Source organism: Oncorhynchus masou, unplaced genomic scaffold (assembly GCF_036934945.1).
Source record: "Oncorhynchus masou masou isolate Uvic2021 unplaced genomic scaffold, UVic_Omas_1.1 unplaced_scaffold_871, whole genome shotgun sequence".
NCBI lineage: Eukaryota > Metazoa > Chordata > Actinopteri > Salmoniformes > Salmonidae > Oncorhynchus > Oncorhynchus masou.
This window is the reverse complement of record NW_027015171.1, coordinates 176,582-201,634: the sequence shown is the minus strand read 5'-3', so window position 1 is coordinate 201,634 and position 25,053 is coordinate 176,582. Positions and strand designations below refer to the sequence as shown.

General features: G+C 41.5%; 2 long non-coding RNA genes across 3 annotated transcripts; both read left to right on the top strand.

Annotated features, from left to right (window-relative positions):
- Positions 1–5,206: 5,206 nt before the first annotated feature.
- LOC135537910 (uncharacterized) lies at positions 5,207–20,335 on the top strand. Of its 2 annotated transcripts, XR_010455298.1 has the most exons (5): positions 5,207–5,320; positions 6,189–6,342; positions 19,347–19,496; positions 19,820–19,897; positions 20,234–20,335. It is a non-coding gene; the product is annotated as an uncharacterized LOC135537910 (long non-coding RNA). The 2 variants fall into 2 exon arrangements; XR_010455299.1 differs by lacking the exon at positions 6,189–6,342 and having other exon boundaries at positions 5,217–5,320.
- Positions 20,336–21,751: 1,416 nt separating this feature from the next.
- Positions 21,752–24,692, top strand: LOC135537907 (uncharacterized). Its single transcript, XR_010455297.1, has 3 exons — positions 21,752–22,195; positions 22,364–22,406; positions 24,230–24,692. It is a non-coding gene; the product is annotated as an uncharacterized LOC135537907 (long non-coding RNA).
- The last annotated feature ends 361 nt before the right edge of the window (positions 24,693–25,053 follow it).

Here is a 25,053-nt window from a genome sequence, read left to right as displayed (position 1 = left end):
TATAGGTGTACAAGTACAACACCACCGTTATAGGTGTACAAGTACAACACCGTTATAGGTGTACAAGTACAACACCGTTATAGGTGTACAAGTACAACACCGTTATAGGTGTACAAGTACAACACCGTTATAGGTGTACAAGTACAACACCGTTATAGGTGTACAAGTACAACACCGTTATAGGTGTATAAGTACAACACCGTTATAGGTGCATCAAACCTGGGACCGAGAGACTGAAAAACAGCTTCTATCTCAAGGCCATCAGACTGTTAAACAGCCACCACTAACATTGAGTGGCTGCTGCCAACACACTGACTCAACTCCAGCCACTTTAATAATGGGAATTGATGTAAAATATATCACTTGCCACTTTAAACAATGCTACTTAATATAATGTTTACATACCCTACATTATTCATCTCATATGCATACGTATATACTGTACTCTATATCATCTACTGCATCTTTATGTAATACATGTATCACTAGCCACTTTAAACTATGCCACTTTGTTTACATACTCATCTCATATGTATATACTGCACTCGATACCGTCTACTGCATCTTGCCTATGCTGCTCTGTACCATCACTCATTCATATATCTTTATGTACATATTCTTTATCCCTTTACACTTGTGTGTATAAGGTAGTAGTTTTGGAATTGTTAGTTAGATTACTCGTTGGTTATTACTGCATTGTCGGAACTAGAAGCACAAGCATTTCGCTACACTCGCATTAACATCTGCTAACCATGTGTATGTGACATACAATTTGATTTGATAAATATAACAGAAAGATTGATTGTTTATTGAATAATTCAAAAGTAAATGCTGCCTACAGCCCATATTAATATGCAAAATATGAATTGTTGATATTTTGTTCATCAATACATGATTGTGTTTCTATCTCTGCCTTGGTATGAGGCCTGAGATCAACTGGCTATTATAAACTAGCTGGTTCCAGCTCTGGAATTAATTGCCCATTATAAACTGGGTGGTTCGGGCTCTGAATGCTGATTGGGTGACAGCCATGGTATATCAGACTGTTAATAACACTGTATTATTGATCTACTAGTGGTGTGTCATGTTAATCACACTGCATTATTGATCTACTAGTGATGTGCCATGCTCTGGATGTTGCTAAATGACTTAAATGTAATGTAAATGTAGTGTTGCTCCAGTCTTGTAGCTGTCATAACATGGACATGTTACGCTTTACAATGTTAATGACAATGGATTATTGATCCAATTCAAAACATCTGGAAATATTAAAATGTTTCAACTTCATATTCATCATTTCCATCAACATTTGTGAAAATGGCACATTTCTGTTTTTCTTTTTTCTCCCCAATTTTGTACTAAAAAAAACATAGGAAGATAACATTGTCATATAATTTTAGACAATTATGAGTAGGCATTACCTGCTAATTGGTTGATGTCATTGGAAACGCTCCATTTTCATATGTTGATGTTGGGGTATTGCGTTAAAAACATCCTAAAGCTTGATTCTGCACTTAGTTTGACCAGTTTAGTCGACATATAATATGTAAATTTGAAGTTTTGATGCGCAATTTTTTTTCGTGATCAGAAGTCCTTTTTGGGGTAATTCACCTGAAGATGTTAGCGTTTGCTAATACAAAGACACACCAACAGCAACCAAACGTTATATTAGGTAAGTATAACTCCTTCCACGACATTCTTGTCGAAGACCATCAAAGGTAAGGGAATATTTATGTTATAAAATTGTATTTTTGTCGAATCCAACATAGTAGAGAAATAATGCTAATGGCTGAGCGCCGTCTCAGATTATTGAATAGTGAACGAATTCTGTAACGTTAAAAATAAATGTAACACAGCGTTTGCATTAAGAAGAAGTGTATCTTTCTAAATATATGTAGAACATGTATATTTAGTCAAAGTTTATGATGTTTATTGCTGTTATCTGGCGTTAGCTGCCGGAGATATTTATAATTCCTCCGGTCATTTCTGCTGCATTTTTTGAACATGGCTCAATGTAAATGGAGATTTATGGATATAAATTGCATATTATTGAAAAAAACATAAATGTACTGTGTAACATGTGCTATTACTGTCATCTGATGAAGATTTTCAAAAGGTTAGTGAATTATTTTTCTTTTAATCCTGCGTTTGTGATTGTGCTATTTTGCATAGCCATGTGGCTACATATTGTATGTTTTCCTAGTGGTGGTTTAACATAAATATGTGCTATGTTTTCGCTGTAAAACATTTTAAAATTCTGACATGCTGGGTAGATGAACAAGGTGTTTATCTTTCATTTAAGCTATTGGACGTGTTAATGTGTGGAGGTTAAATAGTTTTAAGAACATTTTTGCTCTCCCTGCACCACCGTTTGGGCTGAAGGGGGGGGGTGGGGGTTCCTACTTGGGAACCCGTAGCCCCATATGGTTTTAAGCATAATATGGGCATGTTATAGTATACAATAGTCATCACACTGGATTAATTATCTACTAGTGGCACACAAAAAAGGTCTACCAGTCATTATTACAGTGATTGTTGTTTTTACACAGGGTCTTCAAAAATCACTCTCATATAGCTACTTACAAAAGTTAAAAAGATAAAGAATGTGGGGATAGACCAAGTAAATGTAGCTATTGAACACTTTTTTAAATGGATAATATATCTAATGAAATACAAAGAAAATACATTTCAAGCTCACTTAGATCTTGTTGTGAAGCTGTGTGTGTGTGTGTACTGTGTTTGTATTTCATGACTGTAACACAGCTTGCTTTCACAATTTAACATTTGCTAAACAGCACCCCCGTTAAACTCGCCTCACTTTACCCCAATATCAAAGTCATTTTAAATAAGGCCGAAAATTAAATAAACGATTTGGTATAATTTTGATTAAGGAAGATTGAATAGTTGTGCTTCAAACTGTTTGCTTGGAATGCTTTGTAGCTGTGATCTTTATTTGTGCACGAGAGTGCATCCAATGTATTCTTTTTCCTACCAGAAATGCATCCGAATCAGTTTCCGTACCAAAAAAATGCATCTGACTCAGTTTCCCTACCAGAAAAATGCATCCGAATCAGTTTCCGTACCAAAAAAATGCATCTGACTCAGTTTCCCTACCAGAAAACACGCTATACCTTAAAGTAGTGGTCACCAATTGATCAACTGGTCGATCTTCACCGCATTCTTAGTTGATCACCAATCATTTCTTTAGAAAAGCCAACTATAAATGCTTGCGCTCCTTTTTTGTTTGTTGGTGTTGCGCAGTAGGTGGTAGGTGCACTTGTTTCAGAAGCCCTGCGCACAAGGTAGACAAAGTGTTCCCAATATGAACCATTTCATTTGTCTGAAAAGACAAACTCCGCCTTACTACCACTTCCGCTGCAGCTGCAATGAATGAGCAGCCAAGTGGATCGATATCCCGCGCTTTTGAATTATTATTACCAGCCCAGTATATTTTGATACGGGGAGTATTTCCCTTTCTTTGGTCATTGGACCGGAGGAAAGGAAAGGAGAGAGCAGGGGCCGTGAGAGGTTGACCCCCTGCAGCCATTAGTTAAAATGATTAGGATAATATGCGTTTGTTTTAATCAATCATATTTGACCATATACAAAGTAGCCTAAACTTGTCTATGATATCAATTATTTATCATATGAGCTATGCAAAATAGATTGAGTCTCTTTGAAAATGTTTTAGATGAACAGACGGAAAGTTGTTTGTCCTGAATTTATAATATAATATATATTGTCACGGTTTTCCTCCTCTTCGTCTGAAGAAAAGAGGCGAGAAGGATCGGCGGACCAATATGCTGCGTGGTCAGTCTGTATATATGATTCTGGCCATGCTAAGTATATTTCATGAATGACGCATTTGCGGCGAAATTGAAAATAGGCTACAGTCATAGAGGACTCCTTTTTTATTTATCATTTAACCTTTATTTAACCAGGCACGTCAGTTAATAACAGAATCAAATGTATTTGTCACATACACATGGTTAGCAGATGTTATGTGTAGCGAAATGCTTGTACTTCAGTTCTGACCATGCATTAATATCTAACAAGTAATATAACCTAACAATGTCTCAACAACTACCTTATACACACAAGTGTAAAGGAATGAATAAGAATATGTACATAAAAATATATGAATGAGCGATGGCCGAACGGCATAGGCAAGATGCAGTAGATAGTATAGAGTACAGTATATATATATACATATGAGATGAGTAATGTAGGGTATGTAAACATTATATAAAGTGCCATTGTTTAAAGTGTCTAGTGATACATATATTACATCAATTTTTTCATTATTAAAGTGGCTAGAGATGAGTCAGTATTGTTGGCAGCAGCCACTCAATGTTAGTGGTGGCTGTTTGACAGTCTCTCGGTCCCTGCTTTGATGCACCTGTACTGACCTCACCTTCTGGATGATAACGGGGTGAACAGGCAGTGGCTCGGGTGGTTGTTAACCTTGATGATCATTGTCGCCTTCCTGTGACATTGGGTGGTGTAGGTGTCCTGGAGGGCAGGTAGTTTGCCCCCAGTGATACGTTGTGCAGACCTCTCTACCCTCTGGAGAGCCTTACGGTTGTGGGCAGAGCAGTTGCCGTACCAGGCGGTGATACAGCCCAACAGGATGCTCTCGATTGTACATCTGTAAAAGTTTGTAAGTGTTTTTGGTGACCAGCCAAATTTCTTCAGCCTCCTGAGGTTGAAGAGCCATGTTTCAGATATAATTATGTGTGTGAGTCAACATATTTCATATGATTTAATGCATGTTATTAATGAAGTGTGCTCCATTTGAAGTAGACACTGAAAATCCACTTTATTACCTTAAACCAAATGTTTAATATTTTGAGACTACAGGAAATAGGCTGACTGCTCTGTTAAACAACTGCTGTCATGGCTGCCTTGTGGATAGTATTTTCACTGTAGAAAAACAGGGATATCTAAAGTCAGAGACGGTAGAGAAAGCGAGACCCCACTCCCTAATTTATTTGGATTGGAGCAGGGCCACTCGAGTGAAATACTTATTGCCCCTCCACGCGGAGGGGGTGCCCCAGGGTGAGACTTCTCACTGGCAAATTCTTCCTGGTCGGGGCAGTGTGGGTGGGGCGAGCAGAACGTGACAATAAGTAAACTCTCGCGTTAGCATGCCAGATATTATGGAGGAACTGTGAGCTCACGCAGGGAAAGCGTCATCATCTTTGGTAAAGTTGTCCCATGTGATGTATAAGCAGATGCTCCTCCCCTCTCCTTCTGTCTGTCTTCCTCGTCTCACCTCTGGAACAGCATCTTAGGCTACTCTGAATGCAGCAGGAAAATGGTAAGTCAACATGTTTTATAAAAGAATTAGTACTCAATTGTTATACTTGAGTTAAAGTAAAGATACCTTAATAGAAAATGACTCAAGTAAAAGTGAAAGTTACCCAGTAAAATACTACTAGAGTAAAAGTCAAAGTATTTGGTTTTAAATATACTTGTGAATTAAAAGTAAATGGAATTGCTGAAATGTACTTAAATATCAAAAGTAAAAGTACAAGTGTAAACCATTTCAAATATCTTCTATTAAGCGAACCAGACGGCACAATTTAATTTTATTTATTTATTGGCGGATAGCCAGGGGCACACTCAGACATAATTTACAAACGTAGCGTTTGTGTTTAGTGAGTCCGCCAAATCAGAGGCAGTAGGGATGAACAGGTATGTTCTCTTGATACGTGTGTGAATTGGACCATTTTCCTGTCAAAATGTAACAAGTACTTTTGGGTGTCAGGGAGAATTTATGGAGTAAAATGTACATTGTTTTCTTTAGGAATGTAGTGAAATAAAAGTAAAAGTTGGCAAAAATATTAATGGTAAAGTACAGATACCACCAAAAAGCACTTTACACCACAGTAAAGTGTCAGGTGAATATATGTTTGATGACTGGCAGGTAGGCTGATTCTTATTCAAACGGGGAAAGACTTTAGGACTCACAACGTCCTAACAATTGTGATTCCTCTCAGGTAATTTGAACAGTTAAAAATCTAATCGCCCAGATCTCGCATGATGACAGATTTGTAAGGAACATTACAAAAAGGGTTTTATTTGTTCTTAGCATACATGAAACAATTGTCAGATGTTAATGTTATTTTTGTTACATACTTGCAAACTGTCTGGCAGCGTTCCAGGTACTTTTTTTTTTTTTGCAGTTGTGCTGTGAGTCTCAGAAGATCGCAACATGATAATATGTCACATGAATGGGTTTCCTGACATGATACATACTTCACCAGGCGTTGTGAGATGTGATACTGTTCGTAAGCAGAAAAAGACAATCTGGAACGCCATCTTTCTCTCAATATAGTTGTAAGTCTAACAGCCTCACATTCAAATCTGGACCAGAGCCAGTTACACTGCTTTTTAAAAATGATTCCCCTCTAATCAGGGACCGATTTAAACCTGAGACACCAGGTGGCTGTCATCAATTATCAGGTAGAACAGAAAACCAGCAGCAGTCCAGTCCTTGTAGGGTAAACATTGAATACGCCTGGCCCCTAATCAATTGCTAAAGCTACATGTGAGGTTAATAGCTGTGCACATAATCCTAATAGGCCAACCTCTTCATTTGAACATTTTCTTATTTTAGTGCAGTGGTTTTCAAAATCTTGAAACGGTGCTGGTTTTGTTCTATTGATTGCACCAAGCTATTGTCCCGGTGTAACGATGACGCTGAGAGACAGGAAGCAGGGGGTGAGTTTAACAATAAAGAACATAGCATGACACAAAACGAGAGCCTCTGGACATGAAAACAGAAACAATACTGCCTGAAGAGTGATGCTAGGGAGTGCTAGATAAAGGGGAGTAATCAGTAAGTAATGCAGTCCAGATGGGGCACAGGTATGCGTAATTAGGGTTGCCAGGTGCACATAATGGAGGGTTGCCAGGACCAGTGGTTAGTAAACAGGCGATGTGAGCGACAGATTAGGGAAAGAGTAGACGTGACACCCGGGTCTAAAGCGGTCCCTGATATAGGGTTTGAGTGCAGGAACTGGTATTGTCAGATTTAATTAAAACATAGTTATTTTGACAATGCTGGTTGGTTATGCATCTTGTTGACATTCATCCAACGACACCTTGACTTGCTTTCCACACCCTCACTGCAGAAAACATTTCTCATGAAATCATATGACTTATAGTTAGAACATTCCTGTAACCGCACCCTGCTACAAGTAGGAAACAAGTTATGGACAAACCAGAAATATGACATATCTGTTTCTAGTAACCCAGGATGATGAATGTGTAAACAATCTTGTCATCTTATTGACTAACCACATTGGAACATTCTAATATGTTAGGACATGAACTGGCAGAACAGGTTTAAGCAAAGTGGGGTTTTCAGGAAGGTGTCTCCATGGTGATAGGAGGGAGGCAGACTAAGGGCAATTGTTAACTATATTTTCATTAAAAAGGATAAACTTAATCACATGATGGTGAACGTTTCCAAGTAGTCTATTCTAAATTTATTTACAATGCTGGTTGTGTATCTTCATCCTAGGACACCATGACATGCAACACACTCCCTGGCACTTTAGAAAAAACTGCCTTTTTTCTTAAAACAACATTTACTAAAATAACTAAAAAAGCGTAAACTCTAGCAGTTTATTTCCCTTTAAAGTTTATTCCAGCCTAAGCATGACCTTCATCCACGTACATTTTTTTATTCCAATAGTTGCTGTTTTGTGCAATTAGACATTTTTCATAGGGGAGGGGAAGGGGGTGCTAGTTACCCCTGGTATCCTACATCACACACCCTCACGGCAGACATATTTTCTGATGAAATTATGTGACTTATAGTTAGAGAAAGGATTCCTGTAACCGCACCCTGCTACAAGCAGGAAACAAGTTATGGAGGAACCAGAAATATAACATATCTGTTTGATAGTAACCCAGGAGGATGAATGTGAGACGTATCTTGACATCTTTTTGGCTAACCACATTGGAACATTCTAATCCAGTCCATATTTTCATTATACTGATAACTACTGTAGTGTATCCTACTAGTGAACATTACAGAGGTCCAGTCCATGTTTTCATCATACTGATAACTACTGTAGTGTATCCTACTAGTGAACATTACTGGTAGTCCAGTCCATGTTTTCATTATACTGATAACTACTGTAGTGTATCCTACTAGTGAACATTACTGCAAGTCCAGTCCATGTTTTCATTATACTGATAACTACTGTAGTGTATCCTACAAGTGAACATTACTGCCAGTCCAGTCCATGTTTTCATTATACTGATAACTACTGTAGTGTATCCTACTAGTGAACATTACTGGTCGTCCAGTCCATGTTTTCATTATACCGAAAAAGCTGCTGTAGTGTATTCTACTAGTGAACAATACTGCCAGTCCAGTCCGTGTTTTCATTATACTGATAACTACTGTAGTGTATCCTACTAGTGAACATTACTGATAGTCCAGTCCATGTTTTCATTATACTGATAACTACTGTAGTGTATCCTACTAGTGAACATTACTGAAAGTCCAGTCCATGTTTTCATTATACTGATAACTACTGTAGTGTATCCTACTAGTGAACATTACAGAAGGTCCAGTCCATGTTTTCATTATACTGATAACTACTGTAGTGTATCCTACTAGTGAACATTACTGCAAGTCCAGTCCATGTTTTCATTATACTGAAAAAGCTACTGTAGTGTATCCTACTAGTGAACATTACTGATAGTCCAGTCCATGTTTTCATTATACTGATAACTACTGTAGTGTATCCTACTAGTGAACATTACTGAAAGTCCAGTCCATGTTTTCATTATGCTGATAACTACTGTAGTGTATCCTACTAGTGAACATTACTGCAAGTCCAGTCCATGTTTTCATTATACTGATAACTACTGTAGTGTATCCTACAAGTGAACATTACTGCCAGTCCAGTCCATGTTTTCATTATACTGATAACTACTGTAGTGTATCCTACTAGTGAACATTACTGGTCGTCAGTCCATGTTTTCATTATACCGAAAAAGCTGCTGTAGTGTATTCTACTAGTGAACAATACTGCCAGTCCAGTCCGTGTTTTCATTATACTGATAACTACTGTAGTGTATCCTACTAGTGAACATTACTGATAGTCCAGTCCATGTTTTCATTATACTGATAACTACTGTAGTGTATCCTACTAGTGAACATTACTGAAAGTCCAGTCCATGTTTTCATTATACTGATAACTACTGTAGTGTATCCTACTAGTGAACATTACAGAAGGTCCAGTCCATGTTTTCATTATACTGATAACTACTGTAGTGTATCCTACTAGTGAACATTACTGCAAGTCCAGTCCATGTTTTCATTATACTGAAAAAGCTACTGTAGTGTATCCTACTAGTGAACATTACTGATAGTCCAGTCCATGTTTTCATTATACTGATAACTACTGTAGTGTATCCTACTAGTGAACATTACTGAAAGTCCAGTCCATGTTTTCATTATGCTGATAACTACTGTAGTGTATCCTACTAGTGAACATTACTGCCAGTCCAGTCCATGTTTTCATTATACTGAGGCACTCAGTATTCCATTCCATGTTTTATTTATGCACTAGTTAGCTACATGTTTAGTGAACAACAATGTATCTATGTATCCCCATAATCCTTTCAGTAAAGTTCAACAAATTATATCAAACGCCTGACTCCCATTCTTGTGGAGTGAACGTTATTTATAAGAAGGGTTACATGGAGAAAATCTGACCTCTGAAATGAAAATGGATGGCCCTCCCTTCAGCAAAATATATTTTACCTAAACCCTCACGGAACGCTTAAAAGAAGTGAACCCCCTTCATACCCAAAACAATAATTAAAACAAAGTGGATAGCAGAGAACATGTCTACCGTTTATTCTCACTTCTTGGACAGACCAGAGCCTTAGAGATGCAATTTCAGATCTGTCCTTTGTCCTGTAAGGATTCATTTTGGTAGAGCACAGAGCTGCGGGCCAGAAGGTTGTTACTTTGCAAACCACCGTAGACAAGAGTAGGGGTGGAAAGATGTCCTTTACAGTAAAAGGCTCCCGAGTGGCGCAGCTGTCTAAGGCACTGCATCTCAATGCTAGAGGAGTCACTACAGACCCTGGTTTGATTCCAGGCTTTATCACAACCGGCTGTGATTAGGAGTCCCATAGGCCGGTAAACAATTGACTTGGGTTTGGCCGGGGTAGGCCGTCATTGTAAATAAGAATTTGTTCTTAACTGACTTGCCTAGTTTAAAAAATATATATATATATTTAAAAAGGTTTTGCATAAATCTAGCATCGTATTTGAAGGTTCGAGAAAAAATTCAATTTTATAAAAATGTAATGCAATTTTACATAATTTTACATATTAGCACAATCTTTTTTTAATACCACACAAATTACAGAATCACAGGTTAAGAATGGACAGAGAAATATGCCTATGTGTTCATCTCATCAAATTTCTCCAATGCCAAACTTTTCTAACAGTGGCTTAACCCAACGAGAGAAGGTCATAAGTGTTTCCCTAATAGATGTCTGGGTTTAAACATCTTGTATTATATAGAAAGTAAATATTTTAATCAATTGATAGTGACATAATTAGATTATTTCTCTCAAAGAAACAAAACAAACTTTCCTGGGTATTTTACATCTTGTTTCTAGCCTAAAGCATCGCGGACCAAAGCCCTGTTATAGATCACGTTATATAATCACATCTGTTTTATTTTCTTCTAAATCTTAAGCTTTCAAGGGGTAGGCCTGTGCAGTTTTCCATCCCAAAGTAAATATAAGTCCTATGATATACCCTCTCATAGGCCTTCAATTCCAGTCTTGGTTTTAACTTAAAGCTGCAATGTGTCATAATGTGAGTTACAGATCTGTCATACGTCATTCTCATTGAAATCAAGTCTAAGAAGCGGTATCTGTTCAATCTGTGCTATTTCTATGATTCCTGATCATACGTTTTGTTTTTGCTTCTTTTACCTCTGGTTTTATATACCATTTTCAAACAGCTGAAAATACAATATTTTTGGTTGTGGAAAACATATTTCACAGCAGTTTAGATGGTACAATGATTCTTTACACAAAGACTGGTTGTTAAGTCACATAAACTGAAATTAGGCAAACTATTCAAATTTTAGCGACCAGGAAATGCCAAAGCTATTTCTGTATATTGCACCTTTAACAGCCCTTCACTGACACTGAGGTAGGCTATTTAAAGAGTGCATGGTGGGTGGAGGAATTGACCAAATCTATGTATATAGCAGCCTATAACCTCATTTTGTCTGTCATACAGGTAGGCCTACCTCTTATTTCTTAAATAGAACGATTTCTCATTCTAAAATACTGAGAAATATTTAACTTTCATCAATTACAAATTACATGGACTAGATTTTTCAACAGGCTCCTCCGTCACGATGTCCCCCGAATGCCCATCTGCTAGCCTGCTAGCCGCGGCCCGCTAGCTGTCTAGAGCATATTGCTCTGTCAGCTGAAGAGATCCATCGGCCAATTTCTTGGGCCACTATACCTTTTTTGCCAATTGGACTGGACCCCTTTACTACACAGAGCTCTGCTAATCCATCATGACTGGTCTGCCCATGTAACCGCAATAGGAGCCTACAACAGACTTCTTCCATCGCGACGTCCCTCTAATGCCCTTCTGCTAGTTTGCTAGCCCCGGCCTGTTATCTGTCTGAATCGCCATGTCTCCAGCCAGCCTAACTACTCCCTGGACCCCTATTATCCCTCGGTTATGCATGCCTCTCCCTAATGTCAATATGCCTTGTCCATTGCTGTTCCACCTCTCACACATGCGGTGACTTCACCTGGTTTAAATTATGTTTCTAGAGACAGTATTTCTCTCAACATTACTCAATGCCTAGGTTTACCTCCACTGTATTCACATCCTACCATACCTTTATCTGTACATTATGCCTTGAATCTATTCTATCATACCCAGAAACCTGCTCCTTTTACTCACTGTTCTGAATGTACTAGACGACCAGTTCGTATAGCCTTTAGCAGTACCCTTATCCTCCTACTCCTCTGTTCCTCTGGTGATATAGAGGTTAATCCAGGTCCTGCAGTGCCTATCTCCACTCCCATTCCCCAGGTGGTCTCATTTGTTGATTTCTGTAACCGTAAAAGCCTTGGTTTCATGCATGTTAACATTAGAAGCCTCCACCATAAGTTTGTTTTATTCACTGCTTAAGCACACTCTGCCAATCCGGATGTCCTAGCCATGTCTGAATCCTGACCACCAAAAACCCTGACATTTCCATCCCCAACTATAACATTTTCTGACAAGATATAACTGCCAATTGGCGCAGAGTTGCAAGCTACTGCAGAGATAGTGTCAGATATGTGTATAGGTGGCAGGGAAGTCAGGCGCAGGAGAGTCAAACGGAGTGTAAAATGGAGTCTTTTAATAAATGTCCAAGTAACATGCTCCATAACACTAAATAGAAAAATGAATATAAACAAATAAGGGTACGAAGACCCGTCGCGCACCTATACAAAAAACACTACACTGACAAAGACATGAGGGGAAACAGAGGGTTAAATACACAACAGGTAATGAATGGGATTGAAAACAGGTGTGTGGGAAGACAAGACAAAACCAATAGAAAATGAAAAATGGATCAATGATGGCTAGAAGACCAGTGACGTCGAACGCTGAGCACCGCCTGAACAAGGAGAGGCAACGACTTCGGTAGAAGTTGTGACAGTACCCCCCTGTCAACACCGGCCTCGGGGACGACCCGGAGGGCGAGGCAGGCGATCCGGATTGAGACGTTGGAATTCTGATAACATGAAAGCATCTAACACGTCCTCCACCGGAACCCAGCATCTCTCCTCCGGCCCGTAACCCTCCCAGTCCACGAGGTACTGAAGGCCCCTCGCCCGACGTCTCAAATCCAAAATGGATCGAACAGAGTACGCCGGGACCCCCTCGATGTCTAGAGGAGGCGGAGGAACATCACGCACGTAAGCCTCCTGGAGCGGGCCAGCCACCACCGGCCTGAGGAGAGACACATGGAACGAGGGGTTAATACGGTAATTAGTGGGCAGTTGTAACCTATAACATACCTCGTTCACTCTCCTCAGGACTTTAAACGGCCCCACAAACCGCGGACCCAGCTTCCGGCAGAGTAGGCGGAGGTGCAGGTTTCGGGTCGAGAGCCAGACCCTGTCCCCTGGTGCGAACACTGGGGCCTCACTGTGGCGACGGTCTGCGCCAATTTTCTGGCGCCTTATGGCACACTGAAGTTGGACATGGGCTGCCTCCCAGGTTTCCTCAGCGTGCCGAAACCAATTGTCCACCGCAGGAGCCTCGGTCTGGCTCTGATGCCAAGGAGCCAGAACTGGCTAATACCCTAATACACATTGAAAAGGAGTAAGGTTAGTGGAGGAGTGACGTAGCGAGTCCTAAGCCATCTCTGCCCAGGGCACGAACTTCGCCCACTCCCCCGGCCGATCCTGGCAATAAGACCGCAGAAACATACCCACATCCTGGTTAACTCTCTCCACCTGCCCATTACTCTCGGGGTGAAAACCTGAGGTAAGACTAACCGAGATCCTCAGACGCTCCATGAACGCCTTCCAGACCCTTGATGTGAACTGGGGACCCCGATCAGACACTCTATCCTCAGGCACCCCATAGTGACGGAAAACGTGTCTAAACAGGGCCTCTGCAGTTTGTAAGGCCGTAGGGAGACCGGGCAAAGGGAGGAGACGACAGGACTTCGAAAACCGATCCACAACGACCAGGATCGTAGTGTAACCCTGTGAAGGTGGAAGATCAGTCAAAAAATCCACCGACAGGTGTGACCACGGCCGTTGAGGAATGGGTAGAGGTTGTAGCTTACCTCTGGGAAGGTGTCTAGCAGCCTTGCACTGGGCGCACACCGAGCAGGAAGAAACATAAATCCTTACGTCCTTAGCTAAAGTGGGCCACCAGTACCTCCCATCAAGACAGCGCATCGTCCGACCTATCCCAGGATGACCAGAGGAGGGTGACGTGTGAGCCCAATAGATCAATCGGTCACGGACAGTAGACGGAACGTACAGACGACCAGCTGGACACTCAGGGGGAGAGGGCTCTGCACGTGACGCCCGCTCAATGTCCGCGTCCAGCTCCCACACTACAGGCGCCACCAGACACGAAGCAGGGAGTATGGGAGTGGGATCCATGGATCGCTCCTCTGTGTCATACAGCCGAGACAATGCGTCTGCCTTGATGTTCTGGGAGCCTGGTCTGTAAGAAAGAGTAAACACAAAACGAGTGAAAAACATGGCCCACCTTGCCTGGCGAGGATTCAGTCTCTTCACCTGCCGGATGTACTCCAGATTGCGGTGGTCAGTCCAGATGAGAAAAGGGTGTTTAGCCCCCTCAAGCCAATGCCTCCACACCTTCAAGGCTTTTATGACAGCTAACAGCTCTCGGTTCCCCACATCATAGTTTCGCTCCGCCGGGCTGAGCTTCTTCAAAAAGACAAAACAGGGGCGAAGCTTCAGTGGCGTACCCGAACGCTGAGAGAGCACTGCTCCTATCCCAGCTTCGGATGCGTCCACCTCCACTATGAATGGCAAAGAGGGATCCGGATGAGCCAACACAGGCACCGAGGTAAACAGAGTCTTCAGGTGCCCAAAAGCCCTGTTGTTAGCCTCAGCCGACCACTGCAAGCGCACCGGGCCCCCCTTTAGCAGTGAGGTAATGGGAGCAGCCACCTGACCAAAACCCAGGATAAACCTCCGGTAGTAATTGGCAAACCCCAAAAACGCTGCACCTCCTTTACAGTGGTTGGAGTCGGCCAATTATGCACGGCTGTAATGCGGTCGCTCTCCATTTCCACTCCTGAAGTGGAAATCCGATGCCCTAGGAAGGAGATGGATTGTTGGAAGAACAAGCATTTCTCAGCCTTGACATATAGATCATGCTCCAACAGGCGACCAAGCACCCTGCGCACCAGGGACACATGCTCGGGCGTGTGTAGCAGAGTATATCAGAATATCATCGATATACACCACTACACCCTGCCCGTGCAGGTCCCTGAAGATCTCATCTACAAATGATTGGAAAACTGATGGAGCATTCATCAACCCATATGGCATGACAAGGTATTCATAATAACCTGAGGTGGTGCTAAATGCCGTCTTCCACTCATCACCCTTCCTAATACGCACCAGATTGTACGCACTCCTGAGATCCAATTTTTTTTAAACGTGCCCCGTGCATTAACTCAATAACCGTATTGATCAGAGGTAGCGGGTAACTATATTTCACTGTGATTTTATTAAGACCTCGATAATCAATGCACGGGCGTAAACCGCCATCCTTTTTTTCACAAAAAAGAAACTCGAAGAGACGGGTGGATGGTCAAATACTCTCCGGAATTGGCGGGTGAACTCCTCAAAATGGTCCAACGCCGCATCCTCCTTTCTACACACAGCGCTGGCCCATTCCAGGGCTTTCCCGGTGAGGCATGAGACGAGGGCGTAACTCTTCTCACGGTCAGATGGTACTGGGGAGACCGTGGCCAGATACAAGTTCAGCTTTAGGAGGAAACCCTGGCAGCCAGCAGTATCTCCGTTGTATCCCGTGGGTAGGGATAAATGGATCTTCGGTTCCGGAGGGGGAAAAGCGTTCAAGGGAGATTCCGGTTGTGGTGGTGGTGGTGGTGGTGCTGGAGAAACTCCCTGTCTCTCCCAGCGATCAAAATTCTGGACAATGCGATCCATGACGGAACTTAAACAGTCAATATCCTCCGCTTGTTCCCGAACGCGTTCCTCCACCTCCATGAGCGTAGTGTCTTCTCCTGCTGACTTCATATATATTGGTCAGAGATTCTGTCAGATATATGTGTATAGGTGGCAGGGAAGTCAGGCGCAGGAGAGTCAAACGGAGTGTAAAATGGAGTCTTTTAATAAATGTCCAAGTAACATGCTCCATAACACTAAATAGAAAAATGAATATAAACAAATATGGGTACGAAGACCCGTCGCGCACCTATACAAAAAACACTACACTGACAATAAACAATCTCTGACAAAGACATGAGGGGAAACAACCAATGGAAAATTAAAAATGGATCAATGATGGCTAGAAGACCGGTGATGTCGAACGCCGAGCACCGCCCGAACAAGGAGAGGCAACGACTTCGGTAGAAGTCATGACAGATAGCCTGCAGAGTTCTGTCTTACTATCCAGGTCTGTGCCCAAACAATTTGAGCTTCTACTTTAAAAAATTCACCTTTCCAGAAACAAGTATCTCACCTTTGCTGCTTGCTATAGACCACCTTCTGCCCCCAGCTATGCCATGGACACCATATGTCAATTGGTTGCCCCCCATCTATCTTCAGAGCTTGTGCTGTTAGGTGACCTAAACTGGGACCTGCTTAACGCCCCGGCCATCCTACAATCTAAATTTGATGCCTTCAATCTCACACAAATTATCAAGGAACCTCTGCTGTCTTCAGCCAAGATCTCAGCAATCACTGCCTCATTGCCTGCGGCCGTAATGGGTCTGCGGTCAAACGACTAACCCTCATCACTGTCAAACGCTCCCTAAAACACTTCAGCAAGCAGGCCTTTCTAATCGACCTGGCCCGGGTATACTGGAAGGATATTGACCTCATCCTGTCAGTAGAGGATGCCTGTTTATTCTTTAAAAGTGCTTTCCTCAACATCTTAAATAAACATGCCCCATTCAAAAAATGTAGAACCAGGAACAGATATAGCCCTTGGTTCACTCCAGACCTGACTGCCCTTGCCCAGCACAAAAACATCCTGTGGCGTACTGCATTAGCATCGAATAGCCCCCATAATATACAACTTTTCAGAGAAGTTGGGAACCAAAATACACAGGCAGTTAGGAAAGCAAAGGCTAGCTTTTTAAACAGAAATGTGCATCCTGTGGCACAAACTCAAAAACAAACTCAAAAATGTTCTGCGACACTGTAAAAAAAACAGTTCTGTGACACTGCGAAGTCCATGGAGAATAAGAGCACCTCCTCCCACTAGGAAACACTGTCACCACTGATAAATCCACGATAATTGAGAATTTCAATAAGCATTTTTCTACAGCTGGCAATGCTTTCCACCTGGCTACCCCTACCCCGGTCAACATCCCTGCACCCCCCACAGCAACTCACCCAAGCCTCCCCCATTTCTCCTTCACCCAAATCCAGATAGCTGATGTTCTGAAAGAGCTGCAAAATCTGGACCACTACAAATCAGCTGGGCTAGACAATCTGGAATCTCTGTTTCTAAAATTATCTGCAGAAATTGTTGCAACCCCTATTACTAGCCTGTTCAACCTCTCTCTCTCGTATTGTCTGAGATCCCAAAAGATTGGAAAGCTGCCGCGATCATCCCCCTCTTCAAAGGGAGACACTCTAGACCCAAACTCCTACAGACCTATATCTATCCTACCCTGTCTTTCTAAGGTCTTCGAAAGCCTCGTTAACATACAGATCACCGACCATTTCGAATCCCACCGTACCTGCTCCGCTATGCAATCTGGTTTCCGAGCTGGTCATCGGTGCAGCTCAGCCACGCTCAAGGTCCTAAACCGTATCATAACTGCCATCGATAAAATACAATACTGTGCAGCCGTCTTCATCGACCTGGCCAATGCTTTCGAACTCTGTCAATCACCACATTCTTATCGGCAGACTCAACAGCCTTGGTGTTTCAAATGACTGTCTCGCCTGGTTCACCAACTACAACTCAGACAGAGTTCAGTGTGTCAAATCGGAGGGCCTGTTGTCCGGACCTCTGGCAGTCTCTATGGGGGTGCCACAGGGTTCAATTACATCAATGATGTCGCTCTTGCTGCAGGTGATTCTCTGATCCATCTCAATGCAGACGACACCATTCTGTATACTTCTGGCCCTTCTTTGGACACTGTGTTAACTAACCTCCAGACGAGCTTCAATGCCATACAACTCTCCTTCCGTGGCCTCCAACTGCTCTTAAATGCAAGTAAAACTAAATGCATGCTTTTCAACCGATCGCTGCCCTCACCTGCCCACCCGTCCAGCATCACTACTCTGGACGGTTCTGACTTAGAATGTAAACTCTCCTTCCAGACTGACATCAAGCATCTCCAATCTAGAATCGGCTTCCTATTCCACAACAAAGCATCCTTCACTCATGCTGCCAAACATACCCTCGTATAACTGACTATCCTACCGATCCTTGACTTCGGCGATGTCATTTACAAAATAGCATCCAATACTCTTCTCAACAAATTGGATGCAGTCTATCACAGTGCCATCCGTTTTGTCACCAAAGCCCCATATACTACCCACCACTGCGACCTGTACGCTCTCGTTGGCTGGCCCTCACTTCAAACTTGTCGCCAAAGCCACTGGCACCAGGTCATCTAGAAGTCTTTGCTAGGTAAAGCTCCGCCTTATCTCAGCTCACTGGTCACCATAGCTGCACCCACTCGTAGCACACGCTCCAGCAGGTATATTTCACTGGTCACCCCCAATGCCAAACCCTCCTTTGGCCGCCTTTCCTTTCAGTTCTCTGCTGCCATTGACTGGAACAAACTGCAAAAATCACTGAAGCTGGAGACTCATATCTCCCTCACTAACTTTAAGCACCAGCGGTCAGAGCAGCTCACAGATTACTGCGCCTGTACATAACCCATCTGTAAATAGCCCATTCAACTACCTCATCCCCATACTGTATTTATTTATTTATTTTGCTCCTTTGCCTCCCAGTATCTCTACTTGCACATTCATCTTCTGCACATCTATCACTCCAGTGTTTAATTGCTATATTGTAATTACTTCACCTCTATGGCCTATTTATTTCCTTACCTATCTTACTTACTTATCTTACCTCATTTGCACACACTCTATATATACTTTTTCTATTGTATTGTTGACTGTATGTTTTGTTTATTCCATGTGTAACTAACTCTGTGTTGTTGTTTGTGTTGCACTGCTTTGCTTTATCTTGGCCAGATCGGGGTTGTAAATGACAACTTGTTCTCAACTAGCCTAACTGGTTAAATAAAGGTGAAATAAAATAAATAAAAAAGATTTGAAAAATACTAAACCTCCCTTTGACTGAAATTGAAAAAGCATTACTCTCCATCATTTTCCCCTAGGTAACCATTCTGTACATTTCAATCTGTCGTTTATAATCATAAGATAATACAACAGGAAGAGGAACATTATAGTGTATTGTAGTTTTTACCAATGCGTTTATCACTGATTGGTTTAGGCTACAAACACCAACATAAACCCCCAGAGCAGTGAAGCAGTATTTTTTAGTCTAAAAGGTTTTGTCAATATTTTGAATGTAGTCTTCTGATTTACAGATTGATATGGGACCAGACCAGTCCTCTTCAGGATTCTGAGGCCTCCTCTCTGAGAGTTATAATGAGTTATCATCAGATGGCTAAGGGTGGAGCCATCCCTAAAGAAAGACAGAAGGATCTTGATGAGACCATGGACCCTGATATGAAGAGGTGGGTGTGTCCAATAGCATGTGTAGCAATTCTCATGATGTCTGTTTCCATTGCAGTTATCAGGATGACAGTTGATTTTATAGTAATTACTGGAATTATAAGCAAGGTTTAGTAATAGATTACATTTTAATTTTGTAGGTTTCATTTTCAACTGTATGCAGTCTCCAGTGATAAAATGGTGGAACTCAGTTTCCCCCCATTTAACCCCTTCAGTATGCCTAAACACTGCAGTATTTAATTTCCATCAAACTAGTACCCTGTGTTCCCCATATCACTATCAGGAAGTTCTCAGAAGCTAAAGCTTCAATCTACTCTGTTCACAGTGTCCATGTGCATAAAACAGACTTTTCTACACCCAGCTGTGAGCCCACTAGAACACTGGAGAGTGACGGAGAACTAAGGTGTTCTAATTATAATTTGTTGTGTATCTTATTTTCTTGATTACCTCACAATTCACACTTAAGTCGCAGTTCAATGTTTTTTTCAATTGTTGTAATAGAATAACAGAGAAGAATTGGGAATAAATTAAAATGCTTTATACTGAAATACATTTAGTAATTCCTTAATTAGTAATAATATAATCCTACTTAGTATATTATATAATAAGTAATCAATTACTATCTGTTATGAACGGTAAACCAATACAACACAGTGTTGTATGACCCATGTGTATAACAAAGACATCACATATGTTTCCTGTCAGTTTGATTGAATATACAGTATTTTACTGTTTTCAGGGTCCATATGGAGAGAGCAGAGTCACCAGCACCCAGTTACCTATCAATGAAGACTAACCAATCTATGGAAATACCTAATTCTTTCAAGGAAGGAGACTTTACTCAAAAGAGGGTAAGACATTTATTTTCAAACTTTATAAATGTAGATCTCAATATGAATTAATTTGTTGACTTTTCCACCAGACATATGGTAGGTCTAATAACAATGATACAAGGTGTAGTTGAGTTACCATGGCGTTAGCTCTTTTAAAGCTATTCCATTGGTTCCATTATATGGGACAAACTGAATAAAGTGCAGGCAGCTCAAATATTTGAAGTATTTGACAATGTATTTTATTCATGTCTGACTTCCATCCCTCAACGTTTTGAATTAGTGTAACTTATAGGATCCATCTGGAGAGAGCAGAGCCACCATCTCAGAGTTGTGTATTACTGTACTTGTAGGGTCCATCTGGAGAGAGCAGTCACCATCTCAGAGTTGTGTATTACTGTACTTGTAGGGTCCATCTGGAGAGAGCAGAGCCACCATCTCAGAGTTGTGTATTACTGTACTTGTAGGGTCCATCTGGAGAGAGCAGAGCCACCATCTCAGAGTTGTGTATTACTGTACTTGTAGGGTCCATCTGGAGAGAGCAGAGTCACCATCTCAGAGTTGTGTATTACTGTACTTGTAGGGTCCATCTGGAGAGAGCAGAGTCACCATCTCAGAGTTGTGTATTACTGTACTTGTAGGGTCCATCTGGAGAGAGCAGAGCCACCATCTCAGAGTTGTGTATTACTGTACTTGTAGGGTCCATCTGGAGAGAGCAGAGCCACCATCTCAGAGTTGTGTATTACTGTATTTGTAGGGTCCATCTGGAGAGAGCAGAGTCACCATCTCAGAGTTGTGTATTACTGTACTTGTAGGGTCCATCTGGAGAGAGCAGAGCCACCATCTCAGAGTTGTGTATTACTGTACTTGTAGGGTCCATCTGGAGAGAGCAGAGTCACCATCCCAGAGTTGTGTATCAGAAAGACTCACCAATCAATAGATCCTCCTGTCTCTTTCAAGGAGGAAACCTCTACTCAACAAGAAGAGTGAGATCATACACTGTGCTCTTCCACATTCTTATCCAGTAGTTGTGAGGATGACTAATAAAACAATCTGAATATTATGTTGTGATATGGCTACTACTCATGTAATACTGCAAATGTCATTATTTTGTAAACATCTTTTTCTTTTATGTCATTATGTTGTTTCTTCATCTTCCACTGAACAGCATCCGACCAGGAGAGGTGGTCTGTGATGTATGTGAGGTCAAAGCTGTGAAGTCTGTCAGACCTGCACTCAGTCCTACTGTGAGACCCACATTAGGAAGCACTACACAGTACCTAAACTACAGAGACACACCCTGGTGGATGTGACTGGAGACCTGTTCAGAGACCCCCCTGTATAGAGGGGACCCCTGTATAGAGGAGACCCCTGTATAGAGGAGACCCCCTGTATAGAGGAGACCCCTGTATAGAGGAGACCCCTGTATAGAGGAGACCCCCTGTATAGAGGAGACCCCCTGTATAGAGGAGACCCCCTGTATAGAGGAGACTCCCTGTATAGAGGAGACTCCCTGTATAGAGGAGACCCCCTGTATAGAGGAGACCCCCTGTATAGAGGAGACCCCCTGTATAGAGGAGACGCCCTGTATAGAGGAGACGCCCTGGATAGAGGAGACGCCCTGTATAGAGGAGACCCCTGTATAGAGGAGACCCCTGTATAGAGGAGACCCCCTGTATAGAGGAAACACCCTGTATAGAGGAGACTCCCTGTATAAAGAAGACCTGCAGCAGAGACTCTGCCAGGAACACCACAGAGCTCTGGAGGTGTTCTGCAGGACAGACCAGGAGCTGATCTGCAGTCTGTGTGTAGTAACAGAACACAAAGGACATGATACAGTCTATGATGAGATAAAACAAGCAGGAAGACAGGTACGTTTCGTTCTCTTGAAATATGCTGATCTCGTGTTGTCACATTGTCAGATTTTCTATAGTTTTGCTTGCAAAGTCAATGTTTTTGAATGAAAACTTGTCATGTAAACTATGTGCAAGTACATTAGTTCCATTTTCTTACTGATTCTTGTTCTATTATGATACCAGGTACCAGATGAAGAACCCAACCAGAGACCGTCTTTAATTGAAGGTATGTTCAAACCTTTACTGTATCAACATACGTTTTCATTATTAATAAACCAACGTTATTGACATTTGTCAAAGTTGTTAAAGGGGCAATCTGCAGTTCAAACAATAACAAAGGGTCACCCCATCGCTGTTTATGTCAAAGACTGAGGGATGGGCCTGGAGACAGAGCTTTGTGTGCAAGGATTGATAATTCATGATATCAACATTGTAGTTTTAACTCTGTTTTGAGGCTAAAGTGTTTGTTTGCAATTTATATTGTTTACAAAAAATGGCGTAACAGACAGGTTCTGGATAAGGCAGTGTCAATAGAGACCTGAACTGGGTACTGGACCATGGACACACCGCACAGATACAAAAATATAACTACTTGTATTACTATAATAGATGAAAATGCATACAATAAGGCTCGGGCAAGACTGCTCTCAGAATGCAATACACAAAATGGCGGCGTTCGCTTTGCAGGAGACCAAAACCACTCAATAGTTAGTACATGAAGGCACAACAAATCACTCAAGTAAAGCACAGCAAACTTAGGTTCAAACGCGGTGTTTAGACAGGCAGCCCAATTTAGATATTTTTTACACATTGGTCTTTTGACCAATCACATCAGATCGTTTCACAGCTCTTTTTCAGAGCTGATCTGATTGGTCAAAAGAGCAATTAGTGAAAAAACATCAACATTGGTCTGCCTGTCTAAATAATGCCAAAGTGATTTACATTGCAAACGTAGATTATGAACTGAAAGACTACTCTTTACCACCAAAGTTCAGCTAAATGCCAAGCTCTTTAAAGCAAAAAAGACAACCCGATTTACAGGGTCCAATGCAGCCATTTCTATCTCAATTTCAAATAATTTCTGGGTAACAATTAGGTGCCTTACTGTGATTGTTTTCAATTCAGTTATTTTTTTTTTAAATTGCTTCTCAGCAAAGAGCAATTTCTCAAGCAAGAATTTTGCGAGGACTTTCTGATAGTGGTTAGAGTGGGGAGGGGAAAACTGAAAACTAGCTGCTATTGGCAGAGAGGTTTAGAACTCTTATTGGTCTATTGACTAGTAATGTTACGTTTGATACCGGAGCTCCGAGGCATGCGTCGAAATCGCTAAGCAGTGTGCCGATGCCTGTATCATTTTTATCAGAAGCACGTGATCAATGACGTCCGTAGCTTTGTTTCGTCGAATGACCACCTGAATGGTTGAACAGAAGATCAAAAAGGTTATGCTGCCCATGCAATACGGTGTGTGAGACGTCATCTATAATAATTTGACTGCTCTAAATGATTTTGACCAGCAGGTGCCACTAGTGTACACTGTTGATCAAAGCTTTGAGTAAATAACCTATTTGCCACAATAGTCTGGAAAGCCTTAATGCTTTATGAAGCTTTGTTTCCCCATCACTACTATTAACTAATTTGCCATACATTTGAACTATTTAACTAATTTAAAGTAAAAATATGTCATTCTGCCCCTGAGCAACCCATTGTTCCCTGGGCGCCAAAGATGTGGACGTCGATTAAGGCAGCCCTCCGCACCTCTCTGATTCAATACGGAAGACACATTTCAGTTGAATGCATTCAATTGTACAACTGACTAGGTATCCCCCTTTCCCCTTCCCACTTTCCTCTAATTTGCCACTGCGAGCTGCTGGCTAGAGCGCACGTGCTAATATCATAGTGGGCACATTCGCTATATAGCACAATTTGTTTTGTGACAAAACCATTACTAGAGTAGAAAATATGATGGGAACCCATTTAACTTGTATATTTTATTCATTAAATGGGAATATAACAGCAAAAGTAATTGTAATGTTTTCATGCTGATTTTAGGATATTCGGATGAAAATCTGTTGCCAATTGGATGGAAACGTAGCTAGTTAGAAAGTGAGCATAGAAAATAGATGTGACAATTGACTGCTACGGTGTGTCGATAAAAACAGTTGGATGTAATGATGTCACACAAAATAAAACATTACAAAAAAAACTAGAGTCAAATGTATTTCCATGATCCATTTAGGGTAATTTCACAATTATAAATTGGTGACAGCCTGTATGCCATACCACCTATCTGTTTCACATCTCAGGGAGCCTGCAAAAGCCTGCATGGACAGAATGCATGAATTGACTAATATTTGCCATATTCTAATAATTCTCAAGTGACAACGTATGGCCATGGTGAAACTTGCACTCCTGTAGCCTAGATCTGAAACTTGCACTCCTGTAGCCTTGATCTGAAACTTGCACTCCTGTAGCCTAGATCTGAAACTTGCACTCCTGTAGCCTAGATCTGAAACTTGCACTCCTGTAGCCTTGATCTGAAACTTGCATTCCTCCCCTGTAGATCTGAAACTTGCCTAGCACTCCTATCCAGTGATCTGAAACTTGCACTCCTGTAGCCTAGATCTGAAACTTGCACTCCTGTAGCCTTGATCTGAAACTTGCATCCAGCCAACCAGAAAAGCAAGGTGAAGCAATTCAAGCATTCTTGAAAGTCAATACAACCCTTGTCCTGCAAAGAAACATTATTTGTATAGTTGAAGAACAGATTTAGAAAGCAGTAGGCATGCAGAATTAAAATTGGAGTGGAGCTTTATAGTTACATGATGACATCACATACCCCATACCTTCAAAATTATTCGTCAATCATAATTCTT